The 20,831-nt window shown below is 37.6% G+C and overlaps 1 long non-coding RNA gene across 3 annotated transcripts in view; it reads left to right on the top strand.

Moving 5' to 3' along the window:
• The window catches only part of LOC139036335 (uncharacterized), a 146,793-nt gene that overhangs the window by 65,831 nt on the left and 60,131 nt on the right, over nucleotides 1-20,831 (top strand). For all 3 annotated transcript variants that reach the window (XR_011489068.1, XR_011489067.1, XR_011489069.1), the window contains exon 2: nucleotides 1,352-1,444. This is a non-coding gene — a long non-coding RNA (uncharacterized lncRNA). The remainder of the gene's footprint in view (nucleotides 1-1,351; nucleotides 1,445-20,831) is intronic.

The raw sequence follows: 20,831 nt of genomic DNA, 5'->3' as shown, positions 1-20,831 counted from the left end.
TAAAATATTGGGGGGAAAATATTATTCTTTGATTTCCAAATGACATTGACAACCATGGCAGTAATTGCCTGGGTACAAGGAATGCACACTGCAAAAGATCGCTTCAGGGACTTCATTGCTGTGTTGAGCTGGGTTGGAATGAAGCATTATGGGTGAGTTGCTAACTCTCTGGTTAGGATGTCTGCTCTAGAAAAAGCAATCAGTGTAGCACTAGTTTCGTGAGGCTGTATCTGAAGTATACCTTCTGTTTTGTGTCCCAGAGACCAAAAAGTTGATAAGTGTACAGTGTAAGATGAAATTAGTTTGTGTATTTTGAAAGTTTACAGTGTAATTAATTGTATTCATATCACAAATGAAGAGACTAGCACACAGTAACACATGTAAAATCAAGACATTTGTGAAATTAATTTGGTTTTTATTGCTGAGTAAACTGGCACGCACATATTTTTAAACTTCAGAAATGCATTCCAGAAAAATCTTAATCACTATTTCCTGACCCTTCTTTTCTGGGTAATCAAAATGATATGTTCACATTCAATCATTCAATTATTCACTGCTTGACCTTGCAAACTTGGCTTAATATAATTTCTTTTCAGCCAAACTACTTCCTAGAACTGTGAAACCACTGGATTTATACTTGAAAGAGTCAGTTTGTGTATTGTATGGCATTGGGTCGACATGTCCTTCTGAAATCTCGTTCTTTGTTTTGCCCAGTTTTCTTGTGAAGAATGCATTGCTGACTAATTTTAACAGCTCCCCCTGTTTTTTTCTAGATAAGGTTAGTCTTCATGCTTTGCAGTTTTGCCTTTTTCAAGATCAGACTTGTTCAATGCCATTTCCTTCCTTCATTTGTTTCCTTTGTGAGGAAATTACCATTTCAGGGGCAAAGGAGTTGATAAAAGATAACTCTCACAGTCAAGTCTGTTTTAGGTTGTTTACCAAAAGAGGATATGAAAGGAGTCTATTTCCAAGGGGAGGCTTAAATGACTGTGAAGAGAAAGGAAGCAAAATGAAATCTAACAACCTAAAGAACAAAGACGTGGAATTTGAAATAAAAATATAAATCTATCTATACATTTCTGACATATTTAATAATAATTTGACCAAAGTTCTTTGTCCATAAGACTTCACACAAGTTCAAAATATTGTTCAGTTAATTTTTACTTTCATCTAAAATAAATTTTGTCAAGTATCTTCTTGTTAAAATATTTTAGAACCAAACTCACAACACAATTACATCTAATTACATCTCCAGAAATGACATTAGGCTTTCTAAAGGAACATCAATCTACTTAGAAGTGTGAGATCCATATTTTTAAGCTTGTTTTTACACAGATGCTTTTTTCTATAGGCAGCATGATGCAGTGGAAAGAATATGAGATTCTGGAATTAGAAAACCTGGGCATGAGTCCCAGACTCTGTGCTACCAGCTGTGTGACCTTGGGTAAGTCACTTAATCCATCTGAGGCTTGTTTTCCTGCCTATCAAATGAAAAATGAAAGATACCAAACTTTCAAGATCGGTGTGCCAATTAAATTGTGAGATTGCTTTGTAAGTCATAAAGCATATTGCAAAGGCTAATTATTTTATTTCAGATTAATTCAAATATTGCTCTAAATTGGTATGTCCCCAAACAAAACAAATGACTGCTAATGCCTGTAGTTCTATCTTAATTTTTTTCCCCCTTTGGAGAAAACTTTTAATTAGCCAACTGTCCATGTGTTTGAAAATCTTAAAAGAATTATTGTGTACTTGAATCTTTCAAATACAAAAAATATATAAGACTCCTTTAAGAGAACCTCCTTGAGGCTGAATCATTTTACCCTTATCTCAAGTTTGGGTCTATTCCCAAGTTGGTTCTATTCTGAAACCAAACCTATTCTCCTTAAGAGAAGTCCCTTTAGGCTGTGGATTATGTAAGTGAGAAAAATGTTTAAATGAAAGCCTAGACACACAGGGGCAGTTTATTCATTACATGAGTAGGTACAGTGCCAAGGATCCACTCTACTCTTAGAGGTCAATGAAAATGTTTCACTCTCTTTTGAAATTGGAAGAAAGACATGAACTTTAGGTCAAAGAAAATGTAGTATACAATATTATGGGGTTTCCCAGGTGGCGCAGTATTAAAGAATCCGATTGTCAATGCAGGAGACTCAAGAAACGTGGGTACCGTCCCTGGGTTGGGAAGATCCCCTGGAAGAGGACATGGCAACCCACTTTAGTATTCTTGGCTGGGAAATCTCAGGAACAGAGAAGCCTGGTGGTCTACAATCCATGGGGGTCGCAAAGAGTAGGACATGATTCAGTTACTGAGCACACACACGTACAATATTATATATTTATCTTTATACCAGTAAGTCATAAATGTAACTTGTAACATTTGTTATAGTCCTGGGTAAGCTAAGATGAATTCTTTGAGGAGTCCAGTTATCTGCAGTTCAAGGCACATGAAGGCATTTCTCCAACAGAGGTGACATTGTCAGGAATCACAGATGTGGAGCAATTAGTTCTATCTTGGGAAACAGGGAAGGCTTTGCAGATTGTTGTTGCTGGTTAGGCTTTGCAGAGCTCATATTTACACCAGTTATTTGAGGATAAATATGTTTTCTATAGGTGAAGATGGTGGGAAGGGCATTTCTGGGAGAAAAAGCAGCATAAACCAAGCATTAGGGCTATGGAGAGAGGGTGTTGGATCTTGGCAGTGGTCAATAACCAATAATGCCTTCCTTGGTATAAAATCATAAGAGAAAATTCTGTTACTTCTATGACTAAATCTTACTCAAGTAGTTCTTGTCCAGTATTTTTCATGAAAATATTTTAGAGATAAACTCCAAATTACTTGAACATCTGTGGCAATACCTAATGAGTAAGCAGTTGGTTCTTCAAAGAGCTAATGAACTTGGAATTACTAGGGATATTGTATCAAGAATAAGCAAAGTATTTTATGTAGCAGTTTTTCTTTCATTGCAAGCAATAGGAACTGATGCTATCTAATTCAAACAGAAAAGAAACAAAAGGGGGAAGAAAGAAAGGATGCTGTTCCTACAAACACATATGATAATCTTTTTGAACTTCGAGTAGTTTTCTCCTTTCCCCACAACTGAACCAAGTAATCTCCACCTACACAGGTTCTATTTAACCCCAGAGACCATTGGACCAATCCCATCCTTTGTGAGCATCTCTAGGTCAATACTTAGATTACTCAGCACCAAATATGCAAGTATCTGATATGTGCTCAGCTTTTTAAATAACATGTGTGCCTTTCTTCAAGGCTGATATGAATTATGTGGTTAGCAAACTGTGTTTAATCCTGTTCCTCAAAACAAGTCCTCACATCATAGCCTAGTTCTGTGGTCCTCTGTCCTCTTATTGATCTTTCTCTGTTCCCCATCAACCACATCTCTGCTTTTCATCTCTGAGGACCTATGAGCATCGTTGTTACTCACGCCCTAACAATGCATTTGACTGGTAGTTAATACTGGTATATTCTTACCTATTGAGGCTTCCTTTGGCAGGCTCATGATATCTGTTCTGACTAGTTTGTGCTCATATATGTACCAGTGGTTAGATATGTTCATGTCATTCCTGCCCATAATCAGCATTTTATTTGACATCTGATGACATCATTGGAATCTCATTATGAAGATAGTAAATGTAGATATTTTGTATGGTGAAATGTTACCATTCCTCTTCCTTTAAGGATAAGCTAGAAGTATTTGTCCACTAGAAAATGTGATTTTAAAAACTGGACTGTTTTTGTTACTTAAAAGGCCGGGCATGCATGACTCTAATCAGAACTGTTGACCGATTAGACTTTTAGTGTATGTTTGCCAAATATGCCAGGTATTAGGGACAAAAGGATAAATTCACAATGAATTTTGTCTGCAAGGAACTCACTGAGTAGGGCTTCTATTCATGAATTTGCCATTTATTACTTTATTCAGTACTTTATTCCCAGGTAGCTCAAATAGTAAAGAATCTGCCTGCAATTCAGGAGACCTGAGTTCAACCCCTGGGTCAGGAAGATCCCCTGGTGAAGGGTGTGGCACTCCAGTATTCTTGCCTGGAAAATTCCATGGACAGAGGAGCCTGGTGGGGTACAGTCCATGGGTCACAAAGAATCAGACATGACTGAGTGACTAACACTTTCACTTTCACTTTATATTTGTTAAATTTAAAATTATGGTAGATTTCTTACTGACTTAAAAATGTATATGATTAATTAGATTCAAAAATATGTTTGAGAGTATTACAATTTGCTTGAAAGGTGATTGGATAGACCTTTGGAAAAATCCATGCAAGTCAAGTTATCTGTCAAATGCTCCTTTATCTGTCCATCCATCCATCCATCCATCTCCATCCATCCACCAACCATCCATCCATCCACCTAGTTATTTGGTTGTTGGATTCATCAGTCTTCCAGTAAATGTGCTTACAAACACAAAAAGACTCCCAAGGAGCTTACAGACTAGTGTAGAAATAAACACACAAATAAACAATTACAATGCAATTACAATGCAATTATGGAGGTAAATTTACATGTGGATGACCTCACACAAGTTCTAGGGAGTATAGTGAAAATGATCCTATAATCTGGAGGACGTAGATCTGGATTTGAATTCCAGCTCTGTTCTTGTTAAAGCTATGGCTTCAGGTGACTTGGGCTTACCTGATGATGGCTCTGCAGGTAAAGAATCCGCCAGCAATGCAGAAAACTCAGGAGACTTGGGTTCCATCCCTGGGTTGGCAAAGTCCTTTGGTGGAGGAAATGGCCACCCACTCCAGCATTCTTGCCAAGATACTCATGGACAGAGGTGCCTGGCAGGCTACAGTCCAAGGGGTCACAAAGAGTTGGGCTTCCCTTGTGGCTCATCTGATAAAGAATCCGCCTGCAATGTGGGAGACCTGGGTTCAGTCCCTGGGTTGTAAAGATCCTCTAGAGAAGGGAAAGGCTACCAACTCCAGGATTCTGGCCTGGAGAATTCCATTGACTCTATAGTCCATGGGGTCGCAGAGAGTTGGCCACAACTGAGCAACTTTCACTTCACTACACTTCACAAAGAGTTGGACACTCACTGAGTGACTGAGCCACCTACTCGAGTGACTTACTTAACAACTTTGTGTCCCAGTCTCCTCATCTATTATATATGCATAATGTCACTTGTCTGATACACAACAAACACCCATCATGTTACCTACCTTCTGTCTCCTCAGCTCTCTATCGTTCATCTCTAAACTTTGCTTTCTTTATCTCAGAATGGAAAGGCTTTATGATTTAAGAATGATCTCCCAATCCTGAAAAAAGTGCATTCATTACTTATGGTCAAAATATGCAGTGTGTTTTGTAAATACAGTAAAGCTTTATTAATAGCCTTGATTCGTCTCAAATACACCCTCTTTTTTCAGGACTTGGCACATCCTGTACCTGCAGATCTCTGTCCCTTGTGCTTACCTGGCTAACACCTGCTCATCTTTCAGGCCTCTGGCTAGAGGTCGCTTCCCCCCAGATTATTCCCACAGGTGATCTCCAGGGGGCTAACCTGTGAATTTCTCTGGACTCTACTCACCCTATCAAAATAGCCACAACAGTACAGCAACGCCCACATACATGGCAACATTTGAGATCTCTAACCTTCTGGGGTGTTTCCCTTGATAAAATGTCAGTGACAATGACTCTTCTGATAGATCCTTCTGGGAGCAACCTTGTTGTTTACTCTAGAGAAAGAGAATCTATTTATATTTTATCCTCTCAATGCAAAAGGTGGATACTAATTATTAATGGCTAACATGTATAAATCATTCAGTACATGCCAGGCACTATGCCAGGCACCCTATATGCATTATTTCGTTTACTCCTCACATTCACTTTAAGGAACAGGTTTATGAATAAAACAGGCATACAGATGGAGAAGCGGTGACTTCAGAAGTTCAAATAAACTGCTCACCATTAGACAAATTCAGTTCAGTTCAATTCAGTTGCTCAGCCATGTCCAACTCTTTGCAACCCCATGGACTACAGCACGCCAGGCCTCCCTGTCCATCACCAACTCCTGGAGCTTGCTCAAACTCATGTCTATTGAGTCAGTGATGCCATCCAACCATCTCATCCTCTGTCACCTTCTCCTCCTGCCTTCAATCTTTCCCAGCATTAGGGTCTTTTCCACTGAGTCAGTTCTTCACATCAGGTGGCCAAAGTATTGGAGCTTCAGCTTCAGCATCAGTCCTTCCAATGAATATTCAGGACTGATTTCCTTTAGGATTGACTGGTTTGATCTCCTTGCAGTCCAAGGGACTCTCAAGAGTCTTTTCCAACACCACAGTTCAAAAGTATCAATTTTTCACTGCTCAGCTTTCTTTATGGTCCAACTCTCACATCCATACATGACCACTGGAAAAGCCATAGCTTTGACTATACGGACCTTTGTCAGCAAAGTAATGTCTCTGCTTTTTAATATGCTTTCTAGGTTTGTCGTAGCTTTTCTTCCAAGGAGCAAGTGTGTTTTAGTTTCATGGCTGAAGTCACCATCTGCAGTGATTTTGGAGCCCAAGAAAAGAAAGTCTGTCACTGTTTCCATTGTTTCCCCATCTATTTACCATGAAGTGATGGGACTGGATGGCATGATCTTTGTTTTTTGAATGTTGAATTTTAAGCCAGTTTTTTCACTCTCCTTTTTCACATCAAGAGACTCTCCAGTTCCTCTTCGTTTTTTGCCATAATGTTAACATACTATAAACTGTAAGACAAAGCAAGGCCAAGAAAGCACCAAACATCAAAGCTTCAAAATAAAAGCCAGAACACTACTGGCTTAACAATAGCTTTTCAGGGAGAGAGAAAGAAAAATGGCCTTATATACACACAGCAGTTCTGAGATGATCCTGAGGTCAGATGTTTTTGTGTGGTTTTTTTTTTTTTACATTTATTCATTTTATTTATTTATTTTTTTCCATTTATTTTTATTAGTTGGAGGCTAGATGTTTTGAATTGAGGAGCATCAGAGGCAAATTTGAACTCAGGACTGTATGGCTTCAGAACAAATATTTTTACTGTTATTCTCTGCTCTTCCAGTTCAAAACATCAGTCCTCAACTACAAGATACTTGGGAAATGCTCATGAAGAAAATAAAATTCTTATAGAAAATTGTGAAAATAGGAAGATATAAAACCAAAGGAAAATATAAAAAATGCCCCCAAATCAAAACAAAAACACCATTAAATTCAAACTTGCCAGCGACATTTAAAATAAATACATAAAATATAGACTGTGTATTATGTACCTGTCACTTTATATAATTTATTTCATTTAGTCTTCTTAACAGTTGTATAAAGTAAATGTATCATTCTAATCCATATTTAACAAGTGAGAAACTGAGGCACAGAATCTGCCCAGTTTATATACTAATAAAGGGTAGAGTTTGTATTAGATCTAGAGAGATCACAAATTGTGGAACTGGTAGAAAATTCTATAATTTCCCAGATCACAAGGATGCAGCAATGTTTTCTGAATAATTGGATGAAATTAGTCAAGGGAAATGTTTGCTGTTGAAGCAAGGCTTTTATCATGGGCAATCTGGTTTGCTGTGGAAATGAGATCCTTCCATATCTCCTATTTTCTACCAGATATTAATTTTGCCAGCTCCCATTTTGACAATCATGGTAATTTTAGGAACATGATCCCACGAAAGCCTAAAAGTAACTGTGCATTGTAATCTTTGGGTACCTATTTTAGTACCTAGACTAAAATATTGATCATATTAATATTAATGAAAATATTAATACTTAAAATATTATTTTAATAATTACAATAAAATATCACTTAATATTAATAAAATAAAATTGATCATATTAATTAATCATAAATATTAATAATAAAATATTAATCATATTAATACCCAGACTAAAAGCTCTTTGTGGTCAGGTGGTATGGTTTGTTCTTGGTATATCACTGTCTGGTTCAGCCAAGGAACTCAAAACATACTTGTCGAATGAATGAACCATATAGGAAATTGAGTACAAGCAATTTGGATTTAAGGTTAAACAAAGAATATACAAATCATGAAGAATATGTTATCAAAGAATTAAACAAAAAATATATGTCATGTGGTCACCAGGCCACAACCAACCCCTACAGGGCCTTTTACAAATTAGAAGAGTTATCCCTCTGGTTGGATAAATTAGGAAAAGGCATCCACTTGATGTGTTCTTTCTAACTTACTTTCTGATCACCCTCTCCCCACCCCAGAAGATAGCCTCCTCTGGAGAGCTATGGAGTCCATCTAGGCAAATAAAGCTTAGATTTCCAAACTCATTTGCACCCACCTTGATCATATGCATTTAAGCAGTGCACACAATATATAACTGTATGGGATGGTCTAGTTTATTTCATTTTCTCCTTGATTTTGGGGGGAGGGTAGGGCAAGTATCCTTATGTATTTCTCAATCAAGAAAGTACCAGTCTGCCTAATTTGAAAAGATGTAAAATGATTACATTCTAATGATTTATACCTTATTAAACATCCATGTCATGCTTTATTTTTCAAGGAAAATGCATTAGGTAGATTAGTTCCTTCCCTTCTAATACTGTAATCTATAAATAATAGGCCCTTTTGAGGTTTTGAAAACCAAAAACATTGAGCTCTGAGCCTGGATATTTTAATAATGAAACATTCAGTGAATTTTCTTATTTTCTTGTGCATTCTTATTTTGTGTTAGAATAGCCACTAGAAAAAAGAAAAATGCGCTTAAAAAATTAGCCAAAGCCACAGTCAGAAGACTTGAAGTCCCTTTTTTCTCTTCCAGACACATACACAGCTTTTCTGTGTGAGGTAAGAATTTAGGGGCAACCTAAGTCACAGTAGAAAAAAAAAAAGACAACCATAGAAATTCAGTTGGAATTAGCGGCTGTCTAAACAGCTCCAATTAATTGCATGTAACCATCATAATGTTAGTTCTTCAAGAGGAATTTGTTAAAGCTGAAATCTTAAAACTCCATTTCATCTCACTTAGACATATACACATTTCAAATATTAAGGAATTAAAACCAACATTTATTTTGTGTTTACTTTTAATAAGGACTACAGAATCTTTCTTTAATTTTAGACACTATTAGAGGAAGACAATGTTTCAATTCACTTTTCCAGTCCTCAAGTTAGATTATTGATTTCCTGTCTCCAAATCCATTTAGAAAAGTAATCTCTGGGGATGCATTTTAGTATCGTCCCTTTAATCCTCATCTTCTCCTTTAAGTTTCTCATTCATTAAGCTGAAGCAACAAAGTAGGGGAAATCATGGTGATGAAGAAGAGAACTTCACTAGCTCTGAGCTGTGATTCACTCTGTTGTGTGGGTGGTGTCCAGATAGAAGTGGGCTCTGTTCTTCCCATTGGTAAACAGGGCAGAGACAACTCTGACAGGAGAACATTTGAGCATTAGTGAAAAACATTACCTAAGCGTTTGAAGAAAAGCTAATCCTGGTGTTAGGATTGCTAATGCCTTCCAATATTGGTTCCATGAGTGCTATGTCGCTTCTTGCTTAAATAAATAAAGTGAAGTCATTCAGTTGTGTCTGACTCTTTGCGACCCCTTAGACTATAGCCCACCAGACTCCTCCATCCATGGGATTTTCCAGGCATGAATACTGGAGTCAGTTGCCATTTCCTTCTCACTTTAATAGAAACATTAATTTGTAGCACCTTTAAAATGATGTGGTTTCCTGATGTCAAAGCACTTTTTCTGGTTTAAGTTGGTTTTTCCATTGGCTTTACCAAGAAAGCACACACCCTACAGGATTTCCTGGTGGCTCAAATGGTAAAGAAAGTGCCCACCCTGGACTGGTCTCTACATGCACCAGCAGGACTGGCAAACAGAGGGTTTGGATCCGCTGGGAAACAGTTTTGAGTGGTAATTAAAGAGCAAGAGTTTTACAGACTTGCCTTTGAAAGCCAGCTTGTATCTTATCACATGAGTATGGGCAAATTGTTTAATCTCTAAAAAGCTTTGTTTTCATCTTTTACAACAGCCCCTACTCTAAATGATTGTTTAAAGGATTAAATTAGATAGTGATAGTGCAAGTAAAGCATTTAGCACATAACCTGGCACTTGGTTCTCAGTAAGTGACAGCTTTTCTCTGCCGTTTATGTACGATCCTGGAGCATCTCTTTTGGTCTGAAATTTCCTTCTTGGGGTTGAATTGTTAAGTCCTCAGGACAGCTAAAATGAAACAAAACTTTGGAGACTTTTAAGTTTGTACAAAGTATATTGCCAAGAGTAGCTACCAAATTAGCCTTAATATGCATTAAATGGTTTTTGATGAACTTGGTTAGATATATACTACAAATAAAAATAATAATGATAAAGCTTATAAAGATAATAACATTAAAGATTTCTATTTGTTCAAGGTGAACTTTATTTTCCAGTGACTTTAAATACACAATTTTAAGTGCTTATAATAATGGCAAAATTAGGTATCATTTTTTATATTTTGTAGATAAATCAGTCTCAGAGAGATTACAGAACCTGTCAAAGGCTGCACTAGTAAACAGAAGACCTGGGATTCAAAACCACATCTTTGTTTTGCTCTTTAGTCTTTGGTCTTTCTACTGCACCAGCTTTATGCTCAGAGAATATGCCAAAAGTTCCAGGAAATGAGTCCTTCCATTTACAGGGAGCGATAATCAGCAGGTGGTTTTGTCTCCTCAGTGAATACTAAATATTTTGCTGCCAATTTCACAATTTACATTCAGAATCCTACATTCTCTTCTTTACTAGAATCCAGAATCCCTTTAGCTGATTAAATTATTTCCATTGGTGTGGATTTCAATTCAGTCTAATAGCAACAAGACCCCGTCTTAACAAAGGATGTGCTGCTGTTAGGGGTTTTTCTGAGATGCAATTCCATCATAACGTTTTCAGTCAGATGAATCTGAGAACAACGTTATTCATATCTGTCCAGTCCATGGCAGATAAAAATTATATTGTAGGAAATAGTGTTACTTCTAGTGGATCTTATCATAAGGTTTAAAAAATGATGTAAAAGAAAGAAGAATCAATATGTTGTTAGGAGAACAGATCACAGTGTTAGGAGGACACATCAAAGACGAATAAGACATGGACAGCTTAGGAGGAAGAGACAGAGCTAGTAAGAAGATTAGAGGTACCAGCAGAGAGAAACGTGTACAATATAGTAGGGGCAAAAAGGAGGGGGGTGGTCTGACTTGTGGGAATTCAGAAAATTCCTCAAAAAGTTAAAAATCGTTTAACTGAGTGTTGAACAGTGAATGTGTGCTTCCAAATGATGGAGGAGAAGAAAAGAATGTGCAGAGAAGTTAAACCTCATATGATGAAGTAAAGTGTCAGACAACTTGGAAACAGATCAATAGAAATTATCCAAGAGGGAGACAAAACAGAAAAGAAGCAAAATGTAGACCGATGTCCAACCATGTCAGCAATTACTTTAAATGTTCATGAACTAAACCTGTGCTTTTTAGTATGGCTGACACTGCTATATGTGGCTATTTAATTATAAATTAATAAATTAAATACAATCAAAAATTCAGTTTCTCAGCTGTATTAGCCATATCTCAAGTGCTCAATAACTACATGTGGATAATGGCTACCATATTATATAGTCCAGGGGTAGAGCCTTTCCATCATCCCAGAAAGTTCTATTAGATGATGCTGGAAACAAGAAGATCAAAATGAACTTTAAAAAATTACATATTGTCTACAAGAGATACACTCTAAATGTAAAGATATAAAAAGATATACCATAAAAATGTCAGATAAAGCATTCTTCAAGACAAAGAGTATTATTAGAGGTAAATGGGCTTATTTCATAATGATAAAAGAGTCAATTCATCAGGAAACCATAACGATTATAAATGTTTATATACCTGTGTGTTTTTTCTTTTTCTTGACATAACCAATTCTCTGACACCAGCTGTGGTTCTACAATTCAATTCAATTGATTTAATTCTGATACTAACTATTCAGACATGGTATAACCACAAGAGTTAAGGGCTGAATCCTAGAAGACTGCCCCCCACTTCAGACACCAACCAGAAATGGGGTCCCCAGGAGACTTACACCTCTGCCAGACAGAATACAAGTTTGGAGGTTCTCTCAACCCTACCTCAGATAGAATAATTTCCCAAAATGTATCACAGAATTCAGGAAAGTACTTTGCTTAAAAAATTATCTGTTTATTGTAAAGTATACAACTCAGAACAAGAAATGGAAAACATGTATCATGCAAGGTATAAGGGGAAGGGGTGCCAGCATCCATGTTCATTCTGGACACATCACCTTCCTGGCACCTTAGGGTGTCCACCAGCCCAAGAGCTCCCCAAACCTGGTCTTTAAGGGTTTTTTTAATGAAAGTTTTATAATGTAGATACCATTCATTAAATTACTTGTTATTGGACTTCCCAGGTGGTGCTAGTGGTAAAAAACTGCCTGCTAATGCAGGAACATAAGAGATGTGGGTTCGATCCCTAGGTCAGGAAGATCCCCTGGAGACAGGCATGGGTATCCACTCCAGTATTCTTGCCTGGAGAATCCCATGGACAGAGGAGCCTGGTTGGCTACAGTCCATACGGTTGCAAAGAGCTGGACACGACTGAAGTGACTTAGCATGCAGAAAGGTGACCAGCCCACATCCTAAAGCTATGTAGAGCCCTCCCCTGAGTTATCTCACTAGTATATAAAAAGACAAGAAATTCCAGTGGTTCTAGGAGCCCTGTACCTGTACCAGGACCGGGGATGAAAACCATGTGCTTATTTTTCATTATATCACAATGGCTAATAACTGTGCTTCCAAATACATGAAGCAAAATTAACAGAATTAAAGGGAGAAATAAGCAATTCCACCGTCATATTTGGAGATTTAAACATTCCTCTCTCACTCATTGATAGACTAGACAAAAAAATCAGTAAGGACATAGATGAAGTGAGCAACACTATCAGCCATCATAATCTGTGTGATGTTTATAGGAGGCTACACCAAACAACTGGAAAATACACAGTCTTTAAACATGGGCAGGATCCTTACACTATGCTGGGCAATAAAACGAGCCTCCATAAATTTGAAAGAATTAAAATTATTGACCTGAACCAAGTAGACTGCCAGTTATTTCTGCAGCAAAAATGGGTTTGCTTGGGATCAGCAAAGAAAAGCATTTCAGGGTCTGCAATCATGTGAGCAACTGTGGAATTCGCCAAACAGCAAGGGAAGGAGACATCTTTTAATGAGGGGAAAAGGAAGTTATAAAGTAAATAAAGAGTCCATTGGAGGAACTGAGACTTCAAGTATAGTGGCTTCTCACTGGTGAGTTGTGACGATCTCTTATTGGCTGAGTTCTTGGTAGATAAGAAGAGGAAGTTGTCTTTCTTCCTGTTGGCATTTATTGTCATCGAAGGGTGTGAGGGCTCCCCCTTCTGGCCTCATGACTCTATTTTAATTGAGATTATGCTTATTAATTTTCACAAAATCATAAAATATGATTTTGAGCCACTACAATTAAATTAGGAATCAATAACAATGACATATCAAGGAAAATTTCATTTTTTTTTTGAATTTTGGACTTATAAATGAACTGTAGATCTAAAAAGTAATAAGAGAATTAGGAAAGTTAAAACTGAATGATAAAATGACAATGTATCAAAATGTGTAGAATGCAGCAAAAGTAGCACTTCTAGAGAAATGTAAGTTTTTTAAAATTAATCTATTTTTTTATTGAAGGATAATGGCTTTACAGAATTTTGCTGTTTTCTGTCACACCTGAACATGAATCAGCCATAGGTATACATATGTCCCCTCCCTTTTGAACCTCCCTCCCATCTCCCTCCCCATCCCACCCCTAGGCTGATACAGAGCCCCTGTTTGAGTTTCCTGAGCCATATAGCAAATTCCTGTTGGCTATCTATTTTATATATGGTGATGGAAGTTTCCATGTTACTCTCTCCATACATCTCACCCTCTCCTCCCCTCTCCCCGTGTCCATAAATCTTTTCCCTATGTCTGTTTCTCCATTACTGCCCTGTAAATAAACTCTTCAGGACCATTTTTCTAGATTCCGTATATATGGATTAGAATATGATATTTATCTTTCTCTTTCTGACTTACTTCACCCTGTATAACAGGTTCTAGGTTCATCCACCTCTTTAGAACTGACTCAAAATGTGTTCCTTTTTATGGCTGAATAATATTCCATTGAATGTATGTACCACAACTTTTTCTCCATTCATTTGTTGATGGACATCTAGATTGCTTCCATGTTCTAGCTATTGTAAGTAGTGCTGCAATGAACAATAGGATACATGTGTCTCTCTCAATTTTTATTTCCTTTGCATATATGCCTAGGAGTGGGATTGCTGGCTCATATGGTGGTTTTATTCCTAGTTTTTTAAGGAATCTCCATACCATCTTCCCAAGTGGCTGTATCAATTTACATTCCCACCAACAGTGCAGGAATGTCCCCCTTTCTCCACACCCTCTCCAGCATTTATTGTTTGTAGACTTTTTGATGATGGCCATTCTGACTGGTGTAAGGTGATATCTCATTGTAGTTTTGATTTGCATTTCTCTAATAATGAGCAGTGTTGAGCAACTTTTCATGTGTTAGCCATCTGTATGTCTTCTTTGGAGAAATGTCTGTTTAGGTCTTTTTGAGAAATTTAAGTTTTAAAATGCTTATTTGAAGGAAGAAGAAAGGTCTAAAATCAGTGTTCTGAAGTTCCATCTTAAGAAGGTTGGAAATGAAAAGCAAAGCAAAATGAAATTACATAGAAGGAAAGAAATAAGAGCAGAAGTCAGTGAAATTGAAAAAAAACAAAATAGTATAGAAATTTAACAAAGCCAAAGTCCAGAGGGAAAGAGGCTGAGTGGTCTGGGGATGCCAAATGTGAGGCCCACAGGTCTGAGGGGGTTGAATGCCCGTCAGTGTTCCCAGGTCTGTGTAGAGACATCCATCATGGGGGTCCTGTTGACACTGTCATTTTGCCTCAATAGAAACAGTGTTGGGAGGTAGGTATTATTTTAATAGCATTTGAAATTTTAAAATGTTAGCATAATCTTATGTTGTGCCTGTCACTTTTCTATGCTTCCATTATCTCTTTCTGCTATTTAGCTCCCTTAAAACCTTCTTCTCTATTTCTCGCCACTGTGGCCTTTGCTAGCTCGCAGCAATATATAGTACAAACCTGTGGAGATTTTATTCAGGACCTGAAGGGCTGGGCTTGGTCTTAATACAAGGTCTCCAGAAGAACCATCTCTGGAAGAGAGGGCTCGCTATTCTCGCTTCAGTTTAATATGTTGAAATTTGCAAATGCCATGAACACTTGTAAGAATGTCAGTTATAATTTAGTCTGTAGAAAATGACCATCTGATCAATAAATTTTTGCTTTTAATTTCCACTTGAGTTGGAATTTTTTGTTTTTTTCCGCCTTTAAGTGACATTTATAAAACTCAGCAAAACTTTAGATACATCATACATAAGCAATAGAATTTTATTCTTATGCTGTTTGACCATAACATTCTTTAGCTCCATTGTGACTTTTCTTTCATTTTTCTCTCTGTGCAAGTGGAATAAGAAAAAATATGTGTACATATTAAACGAGATTTGATGAAAATATAGAAAATATAGAACTTTGTCATATATCAATTTGTGATGTATATAGATTGGGCCACACCATAGATCAAATACTATCCTCTGAAACATAACTCTATTCAATAAAAAAATTTCTCATCAAGATGATTTTTAATCTATCCATATCAACATTATAAAGACTCTACTTGGTAGGTGGTGGGGAAGGTAGAACAGAAGGAATGTGAACCTGAGTCAGACAAACCTGATTTCAAATACTAGCTGTGCACCTAGTATTTCTGTAATCTTATTTCCCTTTGTTGTTGTTTTTTAGTTGCTAAGTCGTGTCTGACTCTTTGTGACCCAGGAACTGCAGCACACCAGGCTTTCCTGTCCAGGCTATCTCCCAGAGTTTGCTCAAACTCATGTTCATCGGTGATGCCATCCAACCAGCTCATCCTGTCGCCCACTTCTCCTCCTGCCCTCAATCTTGCCCAGCATCAGCGTCCTTTCCAATGAGTCAGCTCTTCGCATCAGGTGGTCAAAGTACTGGAGCTTGTCCCTTAATGGGGTTGAATGTCAGTTTTCCTACCTCCAGGGTTGCAGTATGCTGTGAAAAGTCCTGAAGCACAGGGAATCCTCTGTTTTCTTACCTCCTTGACCTACAACACTATATACCTATAATGCAAATAATTAAGAGATTTCTACATTTTTGGAGAGCCAGCATGGCCAAGTGAAAAGAACGGAGCCTTTGAAGTTGCACAAAGCCAACCTTACTCTCCTTTGTCACTCCGTGGTCACTGGTGACTTTAGGCAAATTAATCAACTTCTTTGAGTTTCTATTTCCACATATATAAAAGAAAAAGAAGACTGTCTGCAGACACATGAAAATCAAGTGAGTTATGATATGTAAACATCTAGCACAGTGCCTGGCATAATAAATGCTCATTTAAGAGTAGCTGCAGCTATGAATATATTATTTTTGTGCTATTACGCTTTTTTAATTTCTTTTTTAAAGACACATTCTATTTTAATGATCAAAGCCCTCAGGATTACAATCAGCAATGCTAGAGCTCAGAGCAATTTCTGGTTCAAATACTGGATATTTAATTTGATCTCTGCCTCTGTTTATGGGGGCTAGAGAAGAAATCTTATTGTTCCACACACTGCAAGTAGAAAGATGCTCATGAACTCAGTGGAGGTTATTTTTTATGACTCCAGGAATGTAATCTTTCTGATTGATGATTGTTGTTTTTAAGATTTTTTAAAGTTCCATTCAAAGAATTCATATCTCAGATTATTGATTTCTGTTTTTTACTTGCTTACTTTTCAGTGCAACATATTAATAGTATATGATCAGGGAGATAAAGAGCAGTGTTTATTTGATTAAAACTTCTTCAGCTTAATTTTCTTGTTGCTAGTGGCAACCAACAAAAAAATAGATCTAAAATGACAGGCAAGAACCACAGTGATTAGAGTCTGTGTTTTTATCTTTCCCCAGTTGTAATTTTAAAATAGCCTCTCTAGTGCTTGTGGTCATAAAAACGATTACTATATACACCACTTTAGACATATTGACAAATCACCCATCTAAACAACCCTATTGCACTAATGAACCTTTTCCCAGAGCTTGAAGCCAACTTCAGGCCACATGTGCTGTTGCTACCCTAAATGGCTGTAAGGAAGGTGATATTGTGTATATTATTGAATTATATTCCAAAGTAAATTTTAACTAGTATGTCTTAGATCAGCATAATGTTATGCATAGCAGTAGCATTTACAACTTTTTGAAAACAGTATCACTTCCTAAATGCACGCAGACACACTGTGTGTATCTAAGAATTAGATGGTTTTGACATAGATAGGCGAAGAGCTGACTCATTGGAAAAGACCCTGATGCTGGGAGGGATTGGGGGCAGGAGGAGAAGGGGATGACAGAGGATGAGATGGTTGGATGGCATCACCAACTCAATGGACATGGGTTTGGGTAGACTCTGGCAGTTGGTGATGGACAGGGAGGCCTGGTGTGCTGCGGTTCATGCGGTCGCAAAGAGTCGGACATGACTGAACGACTGAACTGAACTGAATTGATATAGATATATACTAAAATCACTAAAGGAAACTAAAAATACATCCTTGGCAGAGCTATTCGTAATACAGTGAAATTCTATGCGATTACTTTCCAAAAACAAAAGAACACTGAAATAGGAACAGGAAAGTAAGAACTTTACAGAAGCATGCCCCACCTTTGGGATGCATTTGCTGGCTATTGCAAAACTGAACCTGATTTCCAGGAACACACTAGAACAGCACGTGACCTTAGTAGTAAAGGTCACTCTTCCTCTGTCATCTTCCTCATTTGTAAGCCAGCAGAACCTTCTAGCTCAGGGTTTGATCTCTACATGCTATGATGCTATTTGTGTGACTCCTGACATGTTGTATTCACTTGGACAGGAGTTCCAGAGGGGTGGCCATGATCAAACTTACAATAAGACTTCAGCTGGTTGAGGAGCTTTTTTGATGAATAGCATGTGTGCTAATTTGCACTTCTTGAGGCCAAGAAAATGTTTCCATACCCTCTGTGTTAAAAGGTAGGATTTCTTAGGAGGGATACTGTAGACTGCTAACAGCACTTTTGGGGATGGGTCTGGGAGCAAAGTATTGTGTAGTCAGCTGGGAATTAATGAAGCTAGTACTCCCAATGAGGGAAGGCCCTTAGCAGCCAGATTTGATACTGGAAGTCAGTGCAGGGGGAGCCTCTCTGAGCTGAGCAAGGTGAGAGGGCAGGGGAGGAAGCCAAGATGAGGCTTAAGAAGATCAAAAATGTTTTGTCTACTGCACAAAACTTCATTGGGCTGGCACTCAAAACAGTTTCTAATGAATTTTTTTAAAAGTACTTGCCTAGCCAAATTCACAAAATTAAAGAAGCAGTTTCCTATTTGCTTTTCTTCTAAATCTGTACAACATTACAACACTCTGCTGTCTCCTTGCTTAAATTTGCCACAGGCATGAAGCTCTGACTTTCCAGGCTTTGAGTCTGGGTTGGCTCTGAGTGAAGATTGCCAGGGTGCAGGTTATTAAACTAAAGAAGGGATGATTAAACTGTTAAATGCTTACCTCTGCTTGCCTTCTCCATCAGCATTCAAACTGAAAATGGATTAGAACCCTCCTAAAAGATGATTGATCCTTGGAAAAAAAACTATGACAAACCTCAACAGTGTTTTAAAAAGCAGCGATATCACTTTGCTGACAAAGGACTGTATAGTCAAAGCTATGGTTTTTCCAGGAGTCCTATACAGATGTGAAGACTGAGCACCGAAGAATTGATGCTTTTGAACTGTGGTGTTGGAGAAGACTCTTGAGAGTCCCGTGGACAACAAGGAGACCAAGACAGTCAATCCTAAAGGAAATCAACCCTGAATATTCATTAGAAGGACTGATACTGAAGCTGAAGCTCCAGTACTTTCGCCACCTGATGCAAAGAGCTGACATGTTGGAAAAGATCCTGATGCTAAGAAAGACTGAGGGCAGAGGAGAAGGGGGCGACAGAGGATGAGATGGTTGGATGGCATCATAGACTCAATGGACTTGAGTTTGAACACACTCTGGGAGATAGTGAAGGACAGGGCAGCCTGTTGTACTGCAGTCCATGGGGTCACGAAGATTCGGACAAGACTTAGCAAATCAACAACAACAATTCTCTAAGGCTCCCAGTATATATGTTTTGTTGTTTAGTTGCTGAGTCGTGTCCGACTCTTTTGTGACCCCATGGTCTGTAGCCTGCCAGGCTCTTCTGTCCATGAGATTTTCCAGGCAAGAATACTAGAGTGGTTTGCCATCCACTCTCGCTGTATTGCTTGGGTTTTCTCAACTTGTTTCAGTCAGTAGGGGATGATGAAAGTCCCAGAGCTAGAAGCAGGAGATTCCATTGAGGACTTGATGGGCTGTGGAGCTTGGTCTTTTTTTTTGCTTTTCTTTTTAACAGAATATGAAAAATGCTCTTTAAAATAACTTGACTACATTGGCACAGAATCGGAAGTAAGTAAATCGTGGCCTCAAGCAATTCAGATTTTTGAGTATATAAAAACCTGACAAAACAAAATAGTAATTTATGAAATTAAAGCTATATCTCCCTGGGAAACTGATGGCAAAGATGCTTAAAGACTGGAGGCTATTTGAAGGAGGAAGAATTTTTGAAGCTTCATGATAGCAGGGACTGTATTTTTCTTACTAATCTTTCTCACCTGGCATAAAATCAACACTGAACAATTTTGTTGAATGAATGAATGAATTTTTATTTTGTATTTGTGTTGCTCTCTCTAGATCCTGCTTCTCTAGAGCCTATATTTATTTATGCAACAAATATTTATTAACTGCCAACTTTATGTTAGGTATTATCGTGGATTAAGAGTATTAAAAAATGGATAAAACTTGAGGCCCACCCCCAAAGAGACCTCAGCCCACTACTGCAATGCTTAGATTTATTTATTTATTTATTTTAATGCTTAGACTTATTGAGCAATACTGTTTATCTTTACCCCTTTTTCATCTCATTCCTATTAAATTTTTAATTAAGTTTTATTTTATACTGGATTGCAGTTGATTTACAACATTGTGTTAGTTTCAGGTATACGGCAAAGTGATTCAGTTATGCTTTTTCAGATTCTCTTCCCATGTAGCTTATTACAGACCGTTGAGTAGAGTTCCCTGTGCTGTACAATAGGTCCCTGTTGATTTTTTTATTCTGTTTATAATAGTGTGTATATGTTAATCCCAAACTCCTTTTATCTCTCCCCCAACCTTTTCTCTTTGGTAACCATAAATTTATTTTTGAAGTCTGTCGGTCTATTTCTGTTTTGTAAATAAGTTCAGTTTTTGGATCCCACACATTTTTCTAAACTTTTTTTTTTCCTGTTAAAAAATTTTAATTACTTACAAGGCTTCCTGACATTTCTCCTCTCAGTAGCCCATTTCTTCAAAATGCTTTGAATTTTGAGCAACCCTGGTGTTTTTGTGAACTTGCTAAATTAGATTTATGTCTTTCCTTCCTTCCCTCTCTTCCTCCCTTCTTTCCTTCCACATTGATTTTCTCTACGTATAAATCGTGCACTAATTCTTTCAAAATTTTTTATTACAATGTGATTCCCAAGAGTTTGGACCAGAGTTTTGAAAGCTTAATGACCTTGTTGTAGGGTAAGGGAGTTAGAGAAGGCAAGGTTCGGAAAAAGAATGAGACTGGCACTTTAGAGGAACA

The sequence above is a fragment of the Odocoileus virginianus genome, chromosome 8 (genome assembly GCF_023699985.2).
Source record: "Odocoileus virginianus isolate 20LAN1187 ecotype Illinois chromosome 8, Ovbor_1.2, whole genome shotgun sequence".
Lineage (NCBI taxonomy): Eukaryota > Metazoa > Chordata > Mammalia > Artiodactyla > Cervidae > Odocoileus > Odocoileus virginianus.
Note: the sequence above shows the minus strand (reverse complement) of the source record. Positions and strands in the feature narration are given on the sequence as shown.